Raw genomic sequence first — 26347 nt, 5'->3', positions numbered from 1 at the left:
TTGTACCAATGTTCAGAACAGTACCTGGCATTCAATGGGTACTCAATAAATATTTCCTTTATGAACAAGTTTACTTCCCAACACAGACAATGTTTGTCACTAGCAAGACTAACTTCAAGTTTTAGTTAATTAAAAAAAAAAGTATGATAAGACCCAGATTTAGTATAATTTTAGACTTTACCTGGACTGCTATTTTACTTAATTTATTTTTGAGTTAGCCAGATAGGATTTTAAAAATCAATAGCTAAGCTAGGAGAATATCCTTTTTCCTTACAGGAGGAAGAGCTTCTTTCAAGCAGGTGGATGAATTTGTTATTACCTGACAAGAATCATTCCCCAAGCCATAATTTTTCAATTATGGTAATAAAAAAGTTAGTGCTCTTATCTGTGTATTGAAACAGATTTCATTCATAGGGATCACCCCTTATTTGGCATGTAGCCATGTTATCCAAGGGCTTTCTGAAGTTTTATAACTTCAGCTGCAAAAATTAATTTTCACTGTCACAAAAATAGCTGTCCTGTGGTCAATGTCACTGCCATGAAATGGCTGATTCTGTGTCTCAAATTCTGTTTTGGAGTGAAGAGCGGAAGTGAGAGCTAATTTTCCAGAATGGGTTGTTGGAAGTTATTGACAAATCAATCTAAGAGTACAGATAATTGTCATGTATTTTCATTCAGATGAGTGATAAATGTGTAAATGACGAATTTTTTTTCCAACATGACATTCTTCACATTATCTATCTGTAAAGATAACATTTGTTTCCTGAAAGATGCCAGCTAGGCCCCCATCACTTTTTTGGACACTTGTTTCTTCATCTGTAAAAGGAGAGGGTGAGCCAAGATCATCTTGAAGATTGTTTCCAAGAAGATTGAATAAAACACTCATGGATGATAGAAATATTACATGGAATGAAGGGCTTGCAGACAGATTGTGCTTGGCTTTGTTTTTATTTTCACTGCTCCTTCAGCAGAGGTTGGAGAATCCAATCTTCTACAGAGATGGGAGATTGAGCCCCTATTTTTCATAGAATTTAAACCTCTGTTATTCTTTACTTTTGTATCTTCAGTGGCTTGGAGAGAGAACCTTCTTATCAGCTGGGCCAATAAGATCATTAATGGAAAACAGTGTTGTGTGCCAGTAGATCTTTACTCCTTGATCAATAGTTATTTACTTCTGAGGGGTCACAGCTTGGTTAATATAGCCGAATAATTTTATTGATAGATAACATAACAATGAAAAATAAAGTTTAAAATAGAAGATGAATGTATATAGCACTTTCTTCGGGCATGAATATTATTATTTGAAAACTGTAATAGCTGCTGGAATGTTGAAAGGGCAGACAACAAAAGCATTGAATAATTGTCCTAGGACTATAATCAGACTTCCATTATTGACCTCTGTTAATATTCTACTGTAACTGTCTGCTAAATTGGTTCCTTGGGGCTTGAAATATACAGTGATGTTATGAGTTCCTATCGTAAATTGCCACACAGTAAAGTAGCAAGTCTCTGAAATAGTGTTGGCCCTAGTTTGATCAATACTCAATTCAAAGCAGTGCAATAGGCAACTGTTTCCATAGAAACATTGATGTCACAGAGGTTGAACAGCGGCTGTTACAACAAATCATTTCCTTTGAGCAGTTGTAATTGACTATATGTACAGTTTGCTGTCACTTGAGACCATTTACATCAAGCAAGTAACAGAACCACATTAGTTATTCTAGGAGTAAGAGGGTTAGCTCTTCCTTTTGTGACCTTACAAATACCTAGGAGGATATTGCCATAGAAACCAGCAGTATAACAGGATGAACATTAAGGTAGCCACCTTAATGCAGTAGCCTTTTTTTGGAAGCTGAAAGGTAGTTTTAATAAAGTTTGCCTAGCTGTTACACAAACACAGATCCTTTGTACCCCACAGTAATGACTCGGCGCCTCTCTCACACACATCACCAGTAACAGACATTACAATTCCATTTGCACTTCATTTCCTGTACCTCACCTTTAATTTTCCCTGGGCATCTGGCTGCTCAGGTAGCACACATGAACATTTGGTAAGATTTAATTTGCTGAATTCAGATTTTGGCCCTGAAGAAGCATTGAAATCTGAAAGTGAGATTCTGAGAGAAAGAAATCTTTGACAAGTTAAATTTTTACTTTGGCTGAATAATCTCTAGGTTTTAAGGACATGAAAGAAAACAGAAATAAATGCAAGTCTGGGTCACCCTTGTTGTGTTCCCTCAAGCTAAAATCACCACCCAGATGGAGTTTCAGAGTCTAGAATTCCTCAACATCTTTCACTGACTGACTATACTTTTCCTGGGATGACTGTATCCAAAAGCATATTTTGGAATATTCCTTATACTTTTGGAAATGAAGAGGTTTTTCTGTGTGTGTCCTTTGGTAGATTAACATGGAGAAATTGGTATCAATATGTTATCAAACTCCATGCTAGATCAAAGTTCATAGACTAAAGGGAGTAGTTTTAGAAACCTGAAGGTTAAATTTGCTCAGAGTACCTAGTTTCCTGAAAATCTTGCAAGCAATCTTGAGCTTTAAATAGCAGGTGAAATAATCAAGAGTGAGAAGTCATTATAACATTAATATTGTGTTTGTGGCCATTTGCAAATATGTCAGGGATACAATGATCTGACTGAGCCTGACAGGTTCCAAACAAGTGTTTGTAGCCATAACCTCGAGATTAGGCTTTGTGTGCAAGCAGGCAGGAAAATACCTGTATTGCCTGAATCAACCATAAATGCAGGTATGATTAGCAATGCTGTCATCTTGGCATCTCTGGGAGAGAAAAAATATATGGTCATCAATGAAGAGAGGGGGTAAAAACCCTTATAGGAGGTATTTACTTGCAAAGGATTTTCCAATACAGACCCATGATGATCAGCCTATAGATTTTTGACCAGTCTGCCCTATTCCTCAGGGTGAATCCTCAAAGGTAATAAAATTGAATTGCAATCAGTATTCTTTGATACTATCCTGCCACTGACTGTTATTCACCTTGAACTAGAGAGCAACTATTTATAAGATAGTTTAGAGACACAAATCCTGTAAATTACTCTGTTTGGCCTTAAAAGAATGTTTGACTTGAAGCATAGAAATGGCTGTAAATCTTAGAGGAATAATTTGTAAGAACATAGGGAGCAGTGATCTTCTGGTTACAATGGGTAAAGAAAGGAGGGTTGAAAGGAAAGAGTGTTTCCCACCTCCCAGCCCCTGCCTGAGGTCAGTGAACTTTTCCAGAACCCTGCATACAGGAAATTCAGTAATGACACCTGGATGTTCTGAGAGAGAGGAGGGAAACAGCTGCCCTTTTCATGTATGTCCTTTCCGGGAGCAATTCATTTCTCATAGAAAGCCATCTTTCCTTTGAACGACATGGCTGAGCCAATGGAAGAAAATGAGTCAGCCATTACTGGGTACCCAGAAGTATCTGTCAATCAACAGTCAGTCCACAGCCATCAACCTTTTATAAAGACATCCTAGACAGAACCACTGGGGTGTGTGTGTGTGTGAGAGAGAGAGAGAGCATAAGAAGTACTATGAATTCTACCTACGTATTTTAATTCTTCATCATGTGCAAAATTATTTGGATCAGTCCTAATATATGTAAAGTTTCATTAATTAATATATGATATTACATTATAGTACCTTGCCTTAATTTTATTAGCAGGTTCAAATAATCTAGTTGATAGAAAAATAACATAGTAAAATAGAATTAAAAATAAAAGGAAGAAAATCAGGAGAAATGAGTTATAATTTTGGCACCTCTATATATGGATTGAATATCTAATATGTGAAAATGAGGTATGAAAATGTGAAAATGAGGTTTACCTTCTCCCACCTTCTTCAACTTAAACCCTAATGACAGATTTGCACAGTGAAAAAGTTAAAAGGTACAGATATTTCAATACGATCCCTGAACCTAAGTGACAGACTAATGATTCTATCAAGTTTGTTACTTTGAGCCTAGGAGAATATAAGAAAGCAACCCAAATCTGTTACTTCTTTTTGTTTTTCCATTTTGTATCTCAATAATTAAAAAATAGGCTTATACAGGAACAGAATATTTCAAAAAATGTTTCTCAGATTACATGAGTCTAGATTCTTCATAAGTTATTTTTGATTTCTGAAACTCATAGGAGAACCAAATTTATCTATAATACTGCCAAAATAAGTTTTCTGTTAAACTATAACCAAGGATTATTCCATTGGAATTTGATTAACTCTTTTGAGGTAATATATAATTCATAGGGTTGTTGTCAGGATTAAGTTGAATAGAGCTTTTCAAAGTATTAAAATTTTGTTCATTTTTAAGAATATGAGCATAACTATTGTTTTCAGTGGCTGTGTATCTTTTATTTAAGAACTATTATCTCAAATATGGGTTCTTTCATGTGGCTGGAAAAATACATGAGTGGAGCTGCACCTGTGCAAATCTCATATTTCTTTCTTGTCTCCAACTCTAAAATTTTTCTTTTTTGACAACTTTCCTCTGTGCTTTAGAGTCAAGGACAGATGAATAAGTCTGGTTAAAAAGTGCTCCATAGCTGTGCTTCTGCTGGGATGTATGTGGTATCATTGCTACCACCAGGTATAGCGGTTCTCTTCTGATGATGTGGGGTGCCTAACTGTGGCCTTTTGATGATGGTCAGATAGGAGGAACATTGATGTATGCTCTTTTAACAATTTTATATGCAACACTGACTTAAGATTTCTCCGTTTAGCAACTTCAATAGCCATAGCTCCTTGGAGCTAAGTTTAGCTAGTCTTTGGCCTCTGTTGCTCTCGGGTCCTCCCTCCTCCTTGGCATATCCTGACTGCCCTGGCTACCAGTTTTGCTCTAACGGGGTGCCTGCTTGGAGATGAATGAGGTTGGGCTCCAGTGTCTTCTCTTTGCTGGCCCCTCCACCAATGCTGTTTTTAGCTCATTTCCTCTCACACTGTAGCCCATCCCTACTCTTAAAAGCTTTCTCCCCACCTAGATGCCACTGATATTTCTCTTGTTTTTTTCCTTTTCCTTTCTGACTCATCCTTGGCCTCCATCATCCCTTAGATCTTTTCTTCCCCAGAAATCAGTCTTTGGTATTATTGTCACTCTGTAGTCTTTCCCCAAGGGAAAGATTCCCATAGCTTCCATTTCCAGGCAATTATTCCCAATCTATCTCATTCTTTCAGTTTCCTTGAGTGTTGAATTCTGAGACATATGAATACAGTCAAGAAAGGTGGAGATCCAAGGGGCTTTGTCAGGATTTGAGGGGGGTCAGTGCTTGAAATAGCATGGGTGTCAGAGTCGCAGAGAGTACTTGAGGGGAGTAGCAGAGCTTATAGGAGACAGTTGGGGCCTTCGGCAGCTTGGAAGCTTCTGAATTGTTAGCAATCATCATTATTGCTACTGCAAATGGAATACTACTAGTAATGTTTATAGAAATGCAAACACGCTTTAAAGTAGTAACATTTAAAATTATTTACAACTAATCCCTTAAAGAGGATGATCTCATCACTTACTGTTAATAAGCGAATGCATGGATGGCCAGTAGGTAGATGAAAAAAAATGTTCAATATCATTAATCATTAGGGCAATACAAAATTAAAACCACAACAATATATCACCTCACACTTGTTAGAATGGTCATTATTGAAAAGATGAAAGATAACAAGTACCATTGAGAATGCAGAGCAAAGGGAACACTGGGGGGAGTGTACATAATGTACAGCCATATGGAAAACAGTGTGGAAGTTCCTCAAAAAATTAAAAATGGAGCTACCATATGATCAGCAAGCCCAATTCTGGGTACATATCCAAAGAAAATGAAATCAGTATGTCAAAGAAGTATCTGTACTTCCATATTTATTGTAGAACTATTCACAACTGCCAAGAAATTTGACCAACCCAAGAGTCCATCAATGGATAAATGGATAAAGAAAATGTGGCATATAGACACAATGGGATATTTTTCAGCCTTAAAGAAGTAGTAAATCTTGCCATACATGACTATATGGATGAACCCGGAGGACATCATGTTAAGTGAAATTAGCCATACAGAAAGACAAATACTGCATGATCTCACTTACATGTAAAATTTAAGGAAATTCAATTCATAGAAAGTAGAGAATAGAATTGTGCTTGTCAGGGATTGGAAATAAAAGAGGAGGGGTGGGCTGGGTAGATGATGGCCAAAAAAGAAAGTTTCAGTTACACAGGAGGAATGGGTTCAAGAGATCTATAGTATAACATGGAAATAATGGATAATAACAATGCATCATATGCTCAAAAATAGCTAAATAAAGTCTGCACAGTGCAATCTGTTGATACCTGGGCAGCGTAGAAGGTTGACGTCAGGGAAGGAGTGACTTTGAGACCTCCCTGACAGACTGACATCATCTCCCCCATGTAAACAAGCTGCATCCTATTCCCCAAAGGCAGTGCCCACTAGACTCAGTGCCTCACCCAGACAGCTGACCTAGGACTCTTTCCTGTGACATCACTGGGTCTCTCTAGTCACAGACCACTGTTTCCTGCAGGAAGACTGGTGATTTTCCTAAACAAGGTGAAATTATCTGATGAAAATTTGCAATTCCCCTGGCAGGGTTTTCCAGTTCACTTAATACAATTTGCAAACCTGTTAAGGCAAGCATGGATTCTCAGGAGGGGAAATATAATCAGCCCAATATGGACCAGTGTCCTCATGCTTTTTTTGTTTTTTTGTTTTTTTTTTAGGGCTGGGGATCAAATCCAAAGCCGTGTGCATTCTAGGCAAGTATTCTACCACTAAACTACACCCTCAGACCCCGGTGATTTGAAGAGAGATGCTGTAGTACAAACATGGCTGCTAAAGGCTTATCCTGGAGGGAAAGGCTGGCAACTCCCAGACAAGAATGATCATTGAGTTCGAGAACATATTTCAAAGTTCTCTTCTACATTGGAGTCACTTAAAAATATAGGTAATATTATTTCTATGTTCCTCCCTTAATGCCATTGATACCCAATGCTTTATCAATTGTGTAAATATCTTAAGTCATGTTGTCTGGCAGTAGTGGTAATGGATAATGTTGTTTAAAATGTTTCTTAAGAGAGCAGACATAGGAATCTAATGTTAAAGCAATCTGTGTGACTTGAGGCAAGTCATGTGAATTCAAATTCAGGATTAGTCTGATGTTAATGGCTTTCTAGAGCAAGGACCCCAATACAACACCAGTTGAGCTCAGCCTCTGATCATGCCAGTCAGCCTGGGCAAGCGTGCCTGTGTGTAAGTGTAAAAGGGCAAGGTAAATGATTCAATTAGAGGTTGAATTCAGAATTTCCCTGAAGGCTGATTAGCTTTTTTGCCTCCAGTTAATAGAAGATAATCTAAGACTTGGCTGGGTGGTGGAGGGGATAGAGGGTGGAGCTAGGGTAGTACACCTCAGGGATTTTTAATTACTCTTGCTTCTATTATTTGGCAATCAATTTATAATACAGATTCCCATATAATAATGACTTGCCTGTTTAGGATGGGAAGCAAGGTTTTACAGACTGAGATTTCTAATATCCAGTTCTGTTTTGTGCATGGGTTTCTGAAGCATAGCCTGTAATCCTGATCATATCATAATTTAATCCCATATGAAACTAACTGGAATTGAAGAATGACCTGACAATTTGATTTAGGTATACAATTTTTTTTATAGCTTGTCCATAAGAATGAGATGTTCTTTCCTTCCTCAAGACTTGTGTGCAGCCTCTCTTTAGAAAAGCCAGGTCATCTTCCTGGGACAAAAACGAACCTTCTCAGACCCAATGTCATCTTTGCAATTCTGCCATGAAAAAGAAGAAGAAACACAACAATGAAAATGTATTATTTCAGGTGAAGAAAATTTTGGTTTTGGATATTCAGGACAGCAAAAAGAAGGAATTGTAGGAGGGGGGAAATATAGGGGGATCCTTTCCCACCACTGAGGTTTGCTAAGTTGGTTTGGAGATAGTCCTATTATTTCTAATAAAGTAGGATAGCTTAGGGGTGACCTTGATCTTCAAGGTTTCAGTTACTAGGCTGGCTTTGGTTTAAATATAGTATTTATGCAGAAGGATGGGGGCTAATTTATACTATTGGCACTGGAATAATATTAATAGATAATTACTGAATAATTTATAGGTGATAAACAGTATTCTAATTGATTTAATCCTCAAAATAACATTACAAAGGAGGTATTATTTTCATTCCCATCTCACTTATAAAGAAACCATATGGAGGTTAAGTCAATGTTGTGAGTCTGCGCTGGTGGTCAGGGTTGGGACCAGTATTCAAATTCCAAGTCTGACTTCAAAACTAAAGCACTTCTCTACCTAGCTCACCTCCCAGGAACCACTTTGGCTCTGGGAAAGTTGATTAACCTTTATGTTCAATTCCTTTGCTTTTAAAGGGCTGTAACAGCACTTCCTGCCTCCCCAGCTCAGAGAAGTGTTCTGAGATTAATGGCTGTGTGTGTCCATTTCAACCTCTGTGGGCCTCCCCATTTATGCACCAAGCTGTCTTTGAAGTCAATAAAAGGCCTATGTGTGTGTGAAGGGAAGCAGGGTTTTGGAGGGTGAGGGGATGTGTAGATATTAAGGGAACACATATAAATCACTTTTATTTTCTTGGAAAATGATCTATATAAATATCAAGTAGCGTGAAATGCTTTGTATTGTGTGTTTGCAGATAACATTCTCCCATATGTGAGATTCTCATTTGGAAGTCACCATCCATGGAAAGTACCCTTAGGGAGTAATTTTATGTTTCTAGTGTTTGCTTCTCAGGTAACCCACAAGCTTCTTAAGGCAGGAACTAGTTCTGATTCATCTTTATTTTAAAGATTTCCTTATCGTTCCCTCCCCACTCCCCTCTTGCAATTGCTGTGATACTTGTACATAGTAGGTGCTCAATAAAGTCTTGCTGAGAGAATGGAAGCTGGGAAAATTTGGATTTAGTGTAGCAATTTCTTGGTCAGTATCACTCCTAATGAGTGAGACTACCTTTGGAGGACAAAAATATTTTGGGGGAGAATTTTGACAAGTGCATTTCAAAACACTACAAGAGAAAAAAAATTAGAATTGAGGGTAGAGGTTGGGATGTGCTTCTTGACTGAGAGGCTGTGAAAGCCTGGAAATTGTCTTTCAGAGGGAAGGCTGCCATATTGCTTTGTAGATTGTGAGTCAGACCTAGTTCTGTCTGGAAGTACAGAGGCTGAGGGTGAAGAAGTAGATGATTCCTCTTCAGGACTTAGATTTCATGTCAGGGGCATAGAAGCAGCAATGAAACCATTCATTACAGACAAAATGTGAAAGAGCATATAAGCATACTTTTAAGATGGATTTGGCAGATACAGTCTATGCCACAGGGAGCTGTCACTACTGAAGTTGTTAACCTAGTGAAACTTTCTTAGAGCAATAACCTCCTAAGGGTTCCAATAGCAGTTCTGTTTTTCTGATGTTAACCTATCAACCTGTCCACCTATTGAAATAGTAGTTGAGTTAGGCCAATTTTGGACTGTTGTTTTACTTATGCATTTATCAAATCAAGGAATATAAGCACCTACTTAGAAGCCAATAACTACTTTTTCCCATGAACTGGGACATAACAAAATGTCCCAGGAAAATTTCATCCTTGACATTCATTGATCCTGAAGCTAATGAACTGGGTCCTTAGTTTCCTTGTTTTTTTTCCTAAGGAAGACAAAAATAATCATGGCAATTTCAACTCCAAACAATAGAGAAGATCAGTGACTTTCACTTTCATTTTTCAATTAGTCAGTATGGATTAATTGTATGGATTCTGTGAAAGTCATCATGCTACAATTCAATTCAATATTAAAGAATAGGACAGTGTATACATCAGGAATATAGGATGGGTTGATTTTAGAAAGTATATTAATAGGATAAAGAAAAAATATGAGTTTTCTCATAAGGCAGAAAGAAAATCTACATTTAACCGGATGTGGTGGTGATGCACACCTGTAATTCCAGTGGCTCCGGAGGCTAAGGCAGGAGGATTCTGAATTCAAAGCCAGACTCAGCAACAGTGAGGTGCTAAGCAACCCAGTGAGACCCTCTCTCTAAATAAAATACAAAATAGGGCTGGGGATGTGGCTCAGTGATCCAGTGCCCCTGAGTTCAATCCCTGGTATCCACCCTCAAAAAAAAAAAAAAAAAAAAAAAAAAAAAAAAAAAGCCCAACATTCAACTTTAAGGAAGTCTCTTAAGATTATAATAATATTACTTTAAATAACAAAATGTATCTATTTGAATACAAAAATTGGAGGAAGTAATCTAAAAAAGAAGAACCAGGGCAAAAATGTTCACTTTCACCACCATTCAATATTTTTGACCATCCTGGCCAATGCAATCAAATGAGGAAAGGAAATAAGAGACATAACTATTGCGATAGAGTAAAAACATTTTTTTTTTGAGGATAAGAATAAAAGAAAGACTACTAGAATCAAGAAGAGCCAGAAAAGTGGGCAGTTAAAAGTATACAATCAAAATGAAACAACAGCCTTTTAAATTGACATTTTTGTATTTTTAACTTAAAGTTTATGATTAAATGGAATGAGAAATTTCATTATAGTAACAAAACGCAATATTAGTAGAAATAAACATAAGAAAAGTGCAAGACCTAAAATAAAATAAATATCTATATTATATATATAGATATTATATAGGGCCAGCCAGGGACCAAGCTGGGCCAATCATCCAGCAAATCCTGTGACTGTACAATTGGAACTTGAAGAGGACTTGAATAAATGGAGCTATAATTATTGGTATATAGATACAGAGACAGAATGCCATATTCCTGGATAGAATGCAGGATTCAATGCAGATGCAATCAGGATAAATGTAATTCACTTGGAATAGTAATATACAAAAATAGCTCAGATAAGAATTATTTTAAAGACTCACAAATTTAAAAAGTGTGATATGGCCATAAAAAGTAGAGATAAATCAATGGACCAGAACAGAAATCTGCAGAACAGATCCAAGTATTCATCAGAATTTAGTATATCATAAACTTAAATACAAGGATGGTTTATTTAAAAAAAAGGTAACAATAGGCTCACATTGAGGGGAAATTTTAGATCCTTATCTCACACTTCACACACAAAGAAATTTTATATAAAGATTTTGATGTGAAAAAACAATTTGAAAGTGCTGGAAGAAAATATGCATATTTTAAAAATCTATCAAGAGGAGACTTTCCTAAAATAATACAAAAGCCTAAACCACAAAGCTTTGGTATATATAACTCAATAAAAATTTAAACTTTAGTATAAAAAAGTCCAATTAAGTGAGATTACCATGTTCCATGACCATGCTTGTACCATCCAACTTGTACCAGACCTGATGGTAGAATATTCAGAAAATTTTCAAGCTGGTTGGTAAACAGAGCCATCATTAAAAATTAAATTATAAAATAGTCAATTAAATAAGTTATATGAAGAACAAACAGAATAAATATGCAAAATAAGTTATCTTTTCTAAATGACTACACTTTTCTATTATCTATACTCTTGAGTTTATTTATGTCTATTATATCTGTATGGTAGAAATTTGATACAATCAGATTACAGGGAGGAGAACTGTAACCAGAGATTGGAACCACCAGCACCTACCATCTCTATTCCTTTTACTGCTCTGTTTCTTCCTGAATTCTCTTGTAGTGCAGATCAATAATATGGTTCACATAGTTGGGACAGGGTATCTAGAAATTACTAGATTCCCATCTTTGGTTTCACTGTCAGAGCATCAGCAAGGTACCAAGACTTGCTTTCTTATCTCAAGATAAAAATAGCTCAGAAAGCACTCTGATTGACCTTCTGGGTCCAGTGCCATCCCTAGACCAATGGCCACAGGGATTTGCTGGATGACTGGCCCAGCTAGATCCACTGGTTGACCCTACACATAATGTTAAGTGTAAGTGCTCTATGAGAACATGGCCACATCTTTTAAAAATGCATTAGAAAGAGCATGTCTCAGAGAAGCATTTTGTTCTGGGCAGGCAAAAGAATGTATTTCCATGGCTTTGTGCTTTCACCCTGAAATTTTTAGCCAACTTTTAGAAAGAGCCTTCCTAGTATTACAGAAGTTTGCAAACCACTTGAAATCGGATCATGCTCAAGTCTAAATAAAATCTACTTTATTTAAAAAGTGACCCTAGAGATTTGGGGGTAAAAGAGGTTTCTGTCTTCTCCTATAAACTGATATTCCTCCATCAATAATTTTACTGCCATTGTCAATTTAATTCATAATCTCTGAAGTCCATTTATTTATTTTACTACCACACTATTGTAACAATTTGGAAACAACAAAGTAAGAAAACAAACAAACAAACAAACAAAAAACTGATCTCCATTTTTCATGTTGCCTCCCAAATGCACAGATTTGAATTTAGTGATAATTTATTGAACACTTACAATGCCTCAATGTTATTAGCCATTCCCCCTTTTTAAACATAACAAATAACCTATTTCTTCAGAGCTTACATGTGCTAGAGGAGTTGAAGTGCATTCTGACTTAAGACTGAGATCTGCTGTTGGCCATGATGAGAGAGAAGCTGACTTCTTACCTTAGAAGGTATGAGGAATTCTCAAAACTGCTGCTTCCTCATCCCCAGGGAAGAGTCACAATTCCAACTATGAAATTAAGCCCAGGAAGGCAATGAACCTAGAAGGACATTAATGGCTGTATTAGTTAGGGTTCTCTAGAGGAAGAGAATCAACAGAAAGTGTAATTATAAAAAGGGGACTTATGGGGGTGGGGTTGTAGCTCAGTGGCAGAGCCCTTGCCTCGCACATGTGAGGTACTGGGTTTGATCCTCAACACCACATAAAAATAAGCAAACAAAATAATAAAAAGATTAAAAAAGAAAGAAAGAAAGAAAGAAAGAAAGAAAGAAAGAAAACTTTTAAAAAGCAGGGTGGGGGTGGGGTAGGGGGCTTACTAGATTGGTTTATGCAACCAGAAACTAGATAGTCCACAATGGCCATCTGCAGGCTGAAGAGGCCACTGAGAGTGTGTCTAGAAATGATTGGCATGTGGGGTCTCCATTTCAGTTGGCTATCCCACATGCCAATCATTCCTGGACACACCCTCATTGACATACCTATAAGCCTCTTAATCCTCTGCATCTCTCAATCCAATCAAGTTGATAGTTCAAATTTACCATTACAGGTTCTCTGTAACTGTCTTCCTAGTGTTGTGCTGTGGTGATTACCATGTTCCACAGGGGACCGATTATCGAGCTCTCCTGTCTTTATATTCTGTTTACAAATAAAAATCTATATACAAGGAAACATCCTAAGGTTGACTCTTAACACTAACAAAATGACCATTCAATTTAGGTAATAGATATTCTTAAGACTAAGGCCAGTGGTTGGAGTTTATGGAAATCTGAGAGCACGGTCACCAGTGGTATTCATTATGCTTCATCTGCATTTATTGGTTTGAGAAAGAAATGGTCTAAAAGCATTTGCAGATTAACATATTTTACCCAGCTATGGAAAGAGCTAAAGGACAATGTATGCTTCAAGGGGGATATTAAAGGTGGAGAAATTCTAATTTTATGGACATGGGAGAAATTTCAGGGGCCTGGCAATTTTGGCAAGTCTGTGCCAAGCTGATACACTCAAGACAGTTTTCACGAACCACTGTAGAAAGGCAGGATTTGGGCCTCTCCTACTGACTTTGAAAACAGACTGCTCCAGGCCAGAGATGTCAGTGTATATAGTTAACTGTTATGGATCTTACAATAAAAATTTGTTGAAGGTCATTAAACACTCATCTCTCTATGTTTATTACTTTAGTCTTTTATTTGTTGGTAGACATGGATCGTTTGATGTCAATTACCACCACACTTGGCATTTTATGCAGTAAAGGTCCTTATGGTTCTTGATGGGTAAATAAACAAGCTAGTGAAAAGCTCCAGTGGCAGTGTTCTTGAATTTGTTCACTTAGCAGCCTTAAGCAAGAGGAGAAGAGCTTCTCTGCAGCTGTCTGGTGTGGGATGCCTTGGGCCTGAATCCATAGCTCTGACCTGCTTCTCTCTGCACCCAAATGCTTCCTCCCAAATGCTGCAATGACCTTGACAGTGCTAGGTGAATTGAGGCTGGTTATTTCCTTTCTTTTAAAAAACTCTTCAAAGCACTTATATATATGGAATGCTGATTTTTTTAAAGCACCATGTGAATAGAGAAATTTACCCTTTTGTTCTGAGTAACAATTGTTTTTTGCACATTTCAGGGTTGAAGTTGGGCTCCCCCCCCGAGGGGGATGGGCTATTTAATTCAGAGAAAGCTTTCTATGGCAAGCCCATTAGAAGATTTTTTTTTCCTTTTTGGTTAGCTTCTCCCTAACTACACAGGATTGTATTTTTAAAAATCTTGTCACAAGAGTCAGTAAACATAAAATAATATATTAGTTAATCTCTAGGAGTGCATATCTGGTGTCATGGTGCAAAATGTTCAGTTTACATGCTCTGATGCCTGCCTGGCAATCCCGTGGGGTAGGTATTAATGTAATCTCCATTTTACAGATGAGGAAACGGAGGTAATCATCTGCTCAAGGTCATTCAGCCAATGAGAAGCAGAACTATGATTCCAAATCAAACCTGCCAGGTGTACCCTGGACCACTTTTCAGAACCACTCAAGCCTTGTGACTTGCATTCTCAATGCATCAATTGCTTTGAAAACAACATTAAAATGGATAAGATAATCAGCTAATGATCAGATTATAACAAAATGTGCTTAATGTTAAAATGATACCATCATGTATTCCTGATTTAATGTTTTATAGAACTTTGCAGAATCTTACTCCATGTGAGGGTCATCATTATGAAACATTAAGTATTCTTTTCCTGTGAATATAAAAGGATGCAGGTAATAGAAAATTTTGTTTTAAAAAAAAGCCTGCTAAACCCTAGCAACTACTGTATATGATAAAGAGAGCCTTTTGTTTTTGTTTTCTTTTAATGCTGTGAGGCTGAAAACCAAAAGGATGAGTTCTCCCTAAATTGCAGTTGGATAACTTTAAAAGAAAATGTAATGAGCTTAATGTTGAAGAATAGGTAGCCTGCTCTCATTAAAATAATCATTCATTTTCCTTTTTTTTTTTTTTTTGGCTTGGAATTCTATCTGACAGTGATATTTGTTCTTTGTATAGTTGGTTATGTAATGACAGGGTGAATCATTAATATTTGTTTTAAAAAGAAAAATAGGCCAGGAACCAGTTGTATTTATTTATTTGTTAGATTTATTAAATATCTACTAACTAAAAGCTAATAATAATCTATGTTCTCAAATATGTTATTTGGAAATTGCACCTAATAGCCAAAACAATCTATTAAAAGGAAAAATGCTTCTGACTAAAGAAATCCTGTGTCTGAGCCTGTGATAAAGCTCCAGAATTTTAGGACTCTACCCAGGGACACTTAAATAAATGTTTTGTGATTTCCTCTTGAAAATTAATTGCAGCTTGAAGAAAGCAAAATGGTGAGCCAAACCATGCTTGTGCCTTGGTCTTCAGACCTGGAATCTCTCCCCCTGAGGTCAGCTATCTTTCTCCTGTCACTGTGTTCTTATTATCCTTCTCGTTGGCACTCATATTACTTAGAGTAAATTGAATTCAGAGAGTTTATAAGGTGCTGAGTAACATTATCACCTTTTATTTATAGGCATATTTGGCATATTTATTAGAACTAGCCATTTCATGAAAATATTTCTCATCTAACATTAAGTATAAAATGTTATTTGTCAACTGGTGATGAATGAATCATCATATTTAAGTTCATTTTGTGCATTTAAGCATATTAACATGTCTAATGCATTTCTATTTGACATATTTAAATCTTTAAGTACATTATTCCATTACCCAACGTCATTCTCTTCACCTTTTTGTGTTTACACAAAAAGCTCACATTTGTATTACATAATTTTTTTCTTTCCCAATATAGGAAATGGGAACCTCATATAACATATGCTTTACATTTCTCTCTGGAATAGTCCAACATTGACTAGAGCCAAGACTTTTAAATATGCTATATACCTGGTGTTATAAATATCATTTCAATACTGAGCCAACAAGTTATTTTAAAATATCAATCTCTGTATAACAATATATGTCTCTGTTTCCTCATCTGAAATCTATCACTTCTTTTTTTTTTTTTTTTTTTTTTGGTACCAAGGATTGAACCCACTAGTGCTTAACCAGTGAGCCACATTACCACCCTTTTTTAAAAACAATTTTTAAATTTTGAGACAGGATCTCCCTAACTTGCTAGAGCCTTGCTAAGTTTCTGAAGCTGGCCTTAAACTTGTGATCCTCCTGCCTCAGCCTCTTCAGTTGCTGGGATTGCAGGTGTGAGCCACTGTGTCTGGCTTATCACTTCTTTTTATTATATCCTGGACAAGTCATTTTCAAATCAACTTAGTTGATTTGTAAGTAATACATTAATGGTGTAGTTGTATAATGATAAAAATAGATGCTATTTAGTGTCTTAACAAGTAAGTAGATATAAAAAAATTCCAACTAAAATGCATGTCTTCATAGCACCAAATATCTCCAGTAGTGTTTTCAACTTAAATTGGTATTCTATGACATGGCACTTCTGTTTGTTCTACTTGAGTAAACTGGATTCACATTCAGAAGCTTTAGGTTCCACTTCTGACTTAATCCAGAGTTACATGACCTTGACAGATCACTTAATCATTTAAGATTGACTTTCCTTTTCTAAAGGAAGTTTTATATATATATATATATATATATATATATATATATATATATAGGCAAAATCCTATCCCCATGACTTACAAAATTGTTTTATATATTATAAAGGATTCAAACAGAAGTGGTTAATTTAATTTATCTAAATATGCTACCCTTTATTAACACTTTGGATGATTCGTCTTTAAATCTTCAAATAGAAGGGGTAACATTGTTTACATTTTTCCTTTGTGTCATGAAGATCTTATTGAAGCAAATACTTCTAGAAACTTTTTAAACAAAGAATAATGTGGTTCCAGGAGAATGGTTCTTTGTTTAATTCAACTAAATCCAAGTGCAACAAAAGAATTTGGGGAAGACCCTTAAAGTTGTGACAGATTTTGGTCTGTACTGTACATGTAAGAACTATCTGTAGTCTCTAATTGTTGATAAAAACAGGAAGACCTACCTAACCAATACCCTATAGGTTCAGAATGTTCAGTCTGGATCAGTAGAATTCAACTTTAAGATGTTGAATGAGAAAACAAAGAACCTCTAGGCAGGGTAGAGGTTAAGATCAGTAGAATTCAACTTTAAGATGTTGAATGAGAAAACAAAGAACCTCTAGGCAGGGTAGAGGTGAATTTTACTCTACCAGAAAATTTCTAGAGTTAACTTGACTGGGCTTGAATTTCTGCTTTGCAATATTTTGATTGCATGTCGTGGGATAAGTTATTTAGGGGCACTAAGCCTCAGATTCCTCATCTGCAAAAGGACCTAGCATATAGAGGTGTCAGAAGGGTTAGTTGAGATAATGGTAGCTAAGTGCTGAGTAGAATCCTGGCAGGTGGAAGTGTTCACTGTATTCAGTAGCTATTTTTATAATCTTCATTCTTAATGACCACAGATGTAAGGGACTGTACTTGGCATTTTATAATAAAGCCAAATTATGGCATAATGGAAGCTCCCACCAGTGAATAGTCGTGAACCCCTATGGTTTTCTTTGGAAATAGATCCACGGAACAGAGATTGATAGTAGTTAGGTCAAGTCTAAATGAGATGCTATGGACAGCACAATGTCCCCTGTTTTAAGAGAATTCCACTTATCATAATCATTTTCTGAGCATTTAGCTGCCCCTTTTCCTCAGCATTAAAAAAATGTTGAACAGTATAAATGTACCTGCTTTGCAGAGAGTTGTTCTATTGGAAACTGAAGTTGAATATGGATTGTCATAAACACAACATTAAACTATTGTAAACATTCTTTGAAATGCATGCTTGTTCATTGAATTCTAAACCCTAGAACCTTCTGAAGAGGGCAAGAAGAGGGCATCTTTATTTTACACAGTTTTACATAGGGTACCATCAGTATTCTATAAATATTTTATGCATACAAGATATACAGTATATATATATATATATATATATATATATATATATATATATATACTATTTTCAGTCACCAAAGAAGTGTTTATGGTATACTACTAATCTACTTCTACAGATGAGAAAAATGAGATTCAGAGAGTTAGAATAGCTTACCTAAGCTCCAATACATAAAAAGTAGAGAAGCCAGAATTTGAACCCAATTGTGTCCGAGTTTAAAAATCCTATTCATTCTACCATAAATCCTTACAGCTAAATAGTTCACCCAAACTCAGCTGATGTGGGAAGTATGTCACCTTCCTTTCCTTTTGTGTCCCTAGGTATAATATACAGGATGCTGATATGGCAAGGAGTTTCAGTACAGAGAACTACACTGAATGCAGTCAAAGTTGCATTTTAGGAAAATCCAACATATATCCAAATCACATACAAAAGGCATTTCCTGTCTTAGTAATATAGGAAATGGAAGGTCTAGATTCATTTCCACAACACTACCACTCACCACTTACAATTTATCAATACTGTCCCATGACATTCTGAGTAACACTTTAAAAAAGGTAGTCCATTCAATAAATGGTATTGAGAAAACTGAATATGTACATCTTTAGAAGAAAACTGGACTCTTATCTCACACTGTGTATAAGAATCAATTCAAAATGAATGAAGGACTTCAAAAACAAGACCTAAAACTATAAACATACTAAACAAAACAAAAACAGAGAAACACTTCCTGACATGGGTCTGGGCAATGGTTTCTTGGAAAATTATTCCCAAAGCACAGGCAACAAAAGAAAAAGGTAAGTGGAATTAAGGCAAACTAAAATGCTTCTGTGCATCAAGGGAAACAATTGCCAGAGTGAAGAGACAACATGTGGAACCTGAAATCATGCATCTGATAAGAGTTAATATGAAAAATATGTGGAAACTCAATACCAAAAAATATTTTTTTAAATGTGCAAAATACCTGAAGCAACATTTTTCAAAGGAAGACATACAAATGGGCAACATGTATATGAAAAAGTGTTCAACATCATTAATTATCAGGTAAATGCAAATTAAAACCTCAGTGAGCCATCACCTCACATCTAGGTGACTATTATTAAAAAGACAAAGGTAAATGTTGGTAAGGATTTGGAGAAAGGTAACTCTCTTTCTGGTGGAAATGCAAATTAGAATAACCACTACAGAAAACAGAATATAGATTTCTCAAGAAATTAAAAGTAAAATCACCACTTGGTGCAATAATCCCATTTGGGGGTATTGATATGAAAAGGGAATGGAATCAGTGTATCAAAGAGATATCCACACTTTCATCTTTATTGCTGCATTATTCACAGTTGCTAAGGTATTATATAATCAACTAAGTATCTATGGACAAATGTATGGATAAAGAAAACAAAAATGTTCAGCCTTAAAAAAAGAAAACTATCATTCATGCCTACATAGATGAACCTGAGGACGTTATGCTAAGTGAAATAAGCCAGGCACAGAAGAACAAATACCACATGAGATCATTTGTACGTGGAATCTAAAGAAATTAAATTCATAGAAACAGAGAGTAGAATGGTAGCTACCATGGAATATAGGTATGAAAGATATAGGGACATACTTGTCAAAGAGTATGAAGTTCCAGTTAGGCATTCTTCAGAAACAGAAACATAAATACCCTGTAGTGAAGGAGAGACAGACATCAATGGCCTTCAAGGGTAAGGATGAGGACCAGAGAGCATGGGGGAGTTTTTGGAGTAATGGAACTGTTCTGTATCCTGACTATGGTGGAAGTGACACAAATCTATACATGTATTAAAGATTATAGAACTGTGTACCAGAAATGTCAATTTTACTGCATGATAATTTAAGAAGTAAATGTTGTTTCAGAATGAGGTCAGTCTGACTCTAAAATTCATACTTTTGAGTTACTTAATACTGAATGTTGCTTAAGAAATCTAAGAGTGAGTGGATAGACATCAACAAATACACATGTTTATTATAAAGATTGCATGAATGAGACAGTGAAATGTGAGCCATCAAAAGTGGAGACTATTCATCTAATAATCATATACTATATTTAGATCAGAAAGGGGCAGCGCTTCCCCTGGACTTTGCCGAGTGCTTAGAGTATAATTGATTTCAGATGTACTTTGACTCTTTCTTCTTCTCTTTATCTCCCTAACTTCTGCCTAGGTCCAGCCACTCACTTCTCTTACCTAGAATGCTGCAGAAATGTATCCTCCAACCAATCTCCAGGCCTCAGATCCATCTGCTTCCAAAACACCCTCCACGGTGCCACTAGACAGATCTTTTTAAATCTGACTTTGGAGTGCCCCGGTTCTCTGTATAAGCTCCTTCATAGGGAACACAAGGCCTTTTGTGATCGGCTTCTACCTACTTCTCTTACAACATCTCTCCCATTTTTAATGATATATTTCCTGACCAGACTGAACAATTTCAACACTTTTTGCATCCTTTTCACTTTTGTTTATTTACTTAACTCCAGTTCATCTTTGAAGATACAACTCATGGAAGCCTTCTGTGAAATAATAAGAAATATATACATTGGCCTATGTCCTCAGTTCCAGACATAGTGCTCCTAAAACATTGTAGATTTGGTACTAGGAGAAACTTTTGTTCTAATAAGTCAACATTGGGTGGGTTTCTGGGTAGATTTAGGATGGGGGTTTGTTGTCGGGGGAGGATTGGAACTCCTAGCCTATCTTCCAAACTTCAGGAGGGGAGAGGGGCTGAAGGTTCAATTGGTCACCAAGGGTCAATGATGTAATAAATCACCCCTATGTCATGGAGCTTCCATCAAAACCCAAAGGAGAGGGTGTGTGACGTTTCCAATCACACATGGAGGTTCTGGGAAGGCAGTGTGTCCGCAGAAAGCATGGAAGCTCTGCTTCCACACACCTTGCCCTATGTGTCTCTTCCATCTGCTGTTCATGTGTATCTTTTTTAACACTCTTAATAATAAGCCAGTAAATGTTTACCTGGGTTCTGTGAACCACTCTAGCAAATTAATGAAACCCACAGGATGGGCTGTGGGGACCCTAATTTATCATCAATGGGTCAGAGGTGTGGTGACATCCCTAATAGTTGTGATTAGTATATGGGGGGACACACAGGCTGAGAAGATTGAGCCCTTAATCTGTGGGATCTCCTGCTCTGTCCAGGTAGATAGTATCAGGACAGATAGCTGGTGTCCTGTGGAGACTGCTTGGTTAGAATGGCAGGAAGGACCCTGCATTTTGGTGGCCAGAGGAGAAGTGTTCTGTGTTGTGCTGTGTAAGGAAATAAAAAAAAAAATCTCTGATCCCCAGGCTGGATGATCCACCTCTCCCTTAAGGTCACAGAGCAGCCTGTGTTTGCCCTGTCCTGGCCCTCACTACAGTGGTTTGTGACTGTCCTCTCTTGTGCCTCCCTAATCAAACAGTGGGGCCTCTGGAGCAGGGCTGTCATATCATCCCACATCCCCAGCCTCTAGCCCGCGGTAGGAACTCAGTAAGTATTCAATAAAGTTAAAGACAAAGCCACCACAATCCTTTTGGGAAGTAGACAAAGTGTACATGAACACATAAATACAAATAAAAGGCTGTGCTATCAGTGCTTTCTGTGAACTGATCATGATTTTTTTTTTCAAATAACCATAAATACTGGTATGACAAAAATAACTGTTTCCTTCCACATAGGAGAGAGTGGAAAAGCTGCTCACGTCATAGTAAATGGAGACTGTGGAAACAGGACCAGGAGAAGGCTGTAGTGGGGATGTAGGGAGCAGGAGTCTCAAGACCCCTCCGTCAATGAAGAGCAGAAGTACAGGGCGAGGGGAACGAGGTGCTCCTTCCCTAGGGGTTTCTTTCTCTGTGTGTGGGAGTCAGGATGAGTGTGCTCAGCCCACTAGAGAAACTCACACCCATGGGAATCGATAGACCTTGACTTCTTCAAAGGAATTCATGTTAAGAGGAAGCCTTGGAAACTTAAAAAAAATGTTTCTAGAATCACAATTTACTCATGTGAAAATGTTGAGTCTAGTTTGGGAGTATTGAAGAACAGAGGTAAAAGGAGGTTGGGTTCCCACACAATGACAGGGTGAACCACACACATCTTTGAGTTAATTGCTCTGTGAGTGTGCATTTTAAAAATCGACAGACTGTTTAAGGTAATACAGTTTTGTTCTGATTTAAGCACCCATGTTTTTAACTTTTTTTATTTACTTGCAGGAATATTTATTATTTGGTCTACTGTTCTTCAAATTTTGAAAAATGCAGTCATGTACCACCACAAAACTCAAGTTACTGAATGATTCCATTACCTCCCCAAATTACCTGGCGCTACTTCTTGGTTGTCAAACCCTCCCTGTCTCCTACCAACATCTTGCAACTTCTGACCCATTCTTTGTCCCTGTAGTTTTGCCTTTCTAGGATAGACTGGCTTCTTTCACTTTGCTTACTTACATTGTACATGAAAAAAAATGTTATGGGCTGAATCATATCACTCCCACTTTCCAATTCATATGTTGAAGTTCTAACCTTTAGTCTCTCTGAGTGTGAGTATATTTGGAAAGAGAGTCTTTAAAGAAGTAGTTAAGTTAAAATGAGGCCACTGGGCTGGGCCCAACCCAGTGTGACTGGTGTTCTCCTAACATGAGGAAATTAGAACTCAGATGGGCACAGACGGAAGAGCATGTGAAGATGCAGAGGACAGGCGACCAGCTAGGAGCCAAGGAGAAGTGCTTTGGCACAAACCAACTCTGCCAGTACCTTCACCTCAGGCTTCTCGCCTCTAGGACCATGAAAAAACAAATTTCTATCAAGGTACCCAGTTTGTGATGCTTTGTCATGGCAGCAATAGTCTGATCCTTTTATCACTGTGTGCTTTTATAGACCCATTTATGGATGTACCACATTTTAAAATATTTCTCAGTTGAGGGATATATGGATTATTCCCAGTTTTGCTGTTATGAATAAATTTTCTATGAATAATCACATACAAGGTTTTGCATGAACATAGTTTTTATTTTGTGTGGGTAAATATGTAAGAATGGGATTGTTGGGTTATAAGAAACTATTAAAAACTGTTTTCCAAAGTGCATGTCCCACTTGGTATTTCCACCAAAAATGTAAAAGGGTTCCACTTGTCCACATTGTTTTTAGCTGTTGATATTGTCAGGTTTTTAAACTTTTAACCATTTTAGTAGGTACACACTCATACTCATTGTGGTGTTAATTTGCATTTTCCTAAAACTAATCACATTCAGCATCTTTTCATATGCTTATTTGCCATTCAAATATCTTCTCTGATGACCTGTTCAAATCTTTTGCCCATTTTTAAAATTGGGTTGTTTGTTTTCTTCTTGTTGAATTCTGAGAGTTCTTTAAGTGTTCTAAATACATGTAGCTTTCTTCATGAGCATGTTCTTCATCTTTAGTTTTTAATACACTGAATTGGTTTTTTAACTTTGATCCAGCCTACCTTTATTCCCAGGATAAATCACATTTTGTTGTATTATTCTTTTTTCATAATGCTAAATTCAATTTTCTAACATTCTGCAGATTAGTTTTCATGTTTGTGATCATGAGGGTTATTAGACAGTCATTTAAATTTGAAACAAAATGTTCTTTAAAACATAATGTGTTCTTTTTCCCCCACATTTTTTACTGGCGCAATATAGCTGTACATAATGGTGGGGTTTGTAGTTGCATATTCATACACAAACACAATATAACCATATAATGTGTAATGTGTTCTTTATAGCTATTTCATCATTCCTATTTTATGAATGACAAATTGAGACTAGAGAAGTTTAATAATTTCACTAGAATTGGTAAGTGGTAGAGTTGGGATTTGAACCCAGGTAGTCTGACTCAAGAGTCTGGGTTCTTAGCCACCAACTCCTGCCTCTGGAAGACTTGGTGAAACTTAGGTCCAATCACTAGACAGTGTACTTCCAGGGACTTCCACAGGAGCAGTAATCACAGTTTTAGATTAACAAAAAAATTAGTTGTTATTGGACTATAGAGCATAAACTCTGGCATCAGAATGCCTGAGTTCAAATCCCAGATCTACCAGTTGCTAGCTCTATGAACTTCTGAAGTAAGCTTTTTGTGTGTTAGGTTCCTTTTCTACAAAATATAAGTAATACTATTGCATTATTTTACAGTTGTGAGGTTGAGATTAGCACAAAACTAGCTGCAGTTGTGGTAATAATAATACTTATAGCAACAGCTTGATGATAATTAATGAGATATATTCATCATAAATAAGTCTTTGCTGAGTAACTGGCTGTATAGCTATACACTGAGCCCAAGCCTGAAGGGTTCACTTTGTGTTCTCTGTGATGAGGGTTGCATTTCAAACCTTATAAAGATGACTTATAGCATAAGAAGTAAAATCAAGAATCAATAAATGGGATGATATTAAACTAAAAAGCTTCTTCACAGCAAACAAAACAACCAAGAATGTGAACAGAGAGCCTACAGAATGGGAGAAAATTTTTGTTGCCTGCACTTCAAATAGAGCATTAATCTCCAATATAACAAAATATACAAATAATTCAAAAAACTTAATACAAAAAACCAAATAACCCCATCAATAAATGGGCAAAAGAACTGAACAGACAATTCATAGAAGAAATACGAATGGTCAACAAATATATAAAAAAAAAAGTTCACTATCACTAGCAATTAGAGAAATGTGAATTAAAACTACACTGAGATTTCATCGTATTCCAGTCAGAATGGCAATTATCAAGAATACAAGTAAACGGATCTGAGGGCCTAAACTTGGATATCTAAGGCATTCCGGATCCTGGGGCCTAAACATGGACGCCTGAGGCATTTCTAGATCCTAGAACCTAAACATGGATGCCTGAGAATCTCAACGGATCCTAGAATCTCAACATGGACGTGCACCAAAGGAACTTCCAGATCCTAGAGCCTAAACATGGACATGCGCCTGAGGAACTTCTGTATCTGAGGGCCTAAACATGGATGCCTGAGGCATTCCGGATCCTGGGGTCTAAACATGGATGCCTGAGGCACTTCTGGATCCCAGAGCCTAAAAATGGATGCCTGAGGAACTTCTGGATCCAGGGGCTTAAACATGGACATGCGCCTGAGGAACTTACGGATGGATGCTACGGCCTAAACATGGATGCCTGAGGAACTTCCAGATCCTAGAGTCTCAACATAGATGTGCACCAAAGGAACTTTTGTATCTGGGGGCCTAAACATGGACGTGCGCCTGAGGAACTTCCGGATGCTGCGGCCTAAACATGGATGCCTGAGGCACTTCCAGATCCGAGGGCCCAAAGATGGATGTGCACCTGAGGAACTTCTGGATCTGGGGCCCTAAATATGGATGTGCACCTCAGGATCTTCCAGATCCGGGGGCTTAAACATGGATGCCTGAGGCATTCCAGATCCTAGGGCCTAAACATGGATGCCTGAGGCACTTCCAGATCCTAGAGCCTAAACATGGATGTGTACCTGAGGCACTTCTGGATGCTACAGCCTAAACATGGATGTGCGCCCAAGGAACTTCCAGATCCGGGTGTCTAAACATGGACATGCACCTTTGAAACTTCTGGATCCGGATCCGGGGGCCTAAACATGGATGTCTGAGGAACTTCTGGATCTGGGGGCCTAAATATGGACATGTCCCTGGAACTTCTGGGTCCTTGTGCCTATAAAGGGCAGGGCGTGACTCTCAGAAGGGATGTGGCCCATGAAGGGGAGCTGAGTATGGGGCCTGTTGGGGGGCAGACTGAGCTGCCGCATCCTGAACTTGAATGTGACTGTGGTGGCCTCACTTCCCGGCCTTCCCCTGGGTGTCACTTCCTCTCCTTCCAGGCGGTGCCAGAGAGGAAGTGAGACCAAGCTCAGGGGCCAGGCCCTGAGAGGAACACCGATTTTCTCCTCGCTTAGCCAGGTGCCCAGCCTGGCTGGGGATGGGGATGTCTTATGACACTAGCTGCCTCTTGCATCCCTGCCCCAGGACCTCAGGGACCACAGGCGGGGAGTCGTTGACATGATTCTCCCCTGGCCGTTGACCCTCAGCCCTGGGGTCTGCCCAGGGATAGCTCTGTCTCTCAGTGGGTCATGGGGCCCCTGTGACCTGCTGCTCCTTACCCACCATTATCCTGGGCGAACAAAGGTTAGGACACCAGACGCTACTGAGAGTGACATCTCCTGGATGGTGGCTGGGGACTTTGCCTCTATCCCCAGGCCTCAGACACCGGA

The 26347-nt window shown here is 37.6% G+C and overlaps 1 long non-coding RNA gene across 1 annotated transcript; it reads left to right on the top strand.

Moving 5' to 3' along the window:
• Positions 1 to 6754: 6754 nt before the first annotated feature.
• LOC308630894 lies at positions 6755 to 14681 on the top strand. The gene is made up of 3 exons (XR_014018068.1): positions 6755 to 6957; positions 7681 to 7856; positions 14556 to 14681. It is a non-coding gene; the product is annotated as an uncharacterized lncRNA (long non-coding RNA).
• The last annotated feature ends 11666 nt before the right edge of the window (positions 14682 to 26347 follow it).

Source organism: Spermophilus citellus (assembly GCF_964194105.1).
Source record: "Spermophilus citellus genome assembly, chromosome: 11".
NCBI lineage: Eukaryota > Metazoa > Chordata > Mammalia > Rodentia > Sciuridae > Spermophilus > Spermophilus citellus.
Note: the sequence above shows the minus strand (reverse complement) of the source record. Positions and strands in the feature narration are given on the sequence as shown.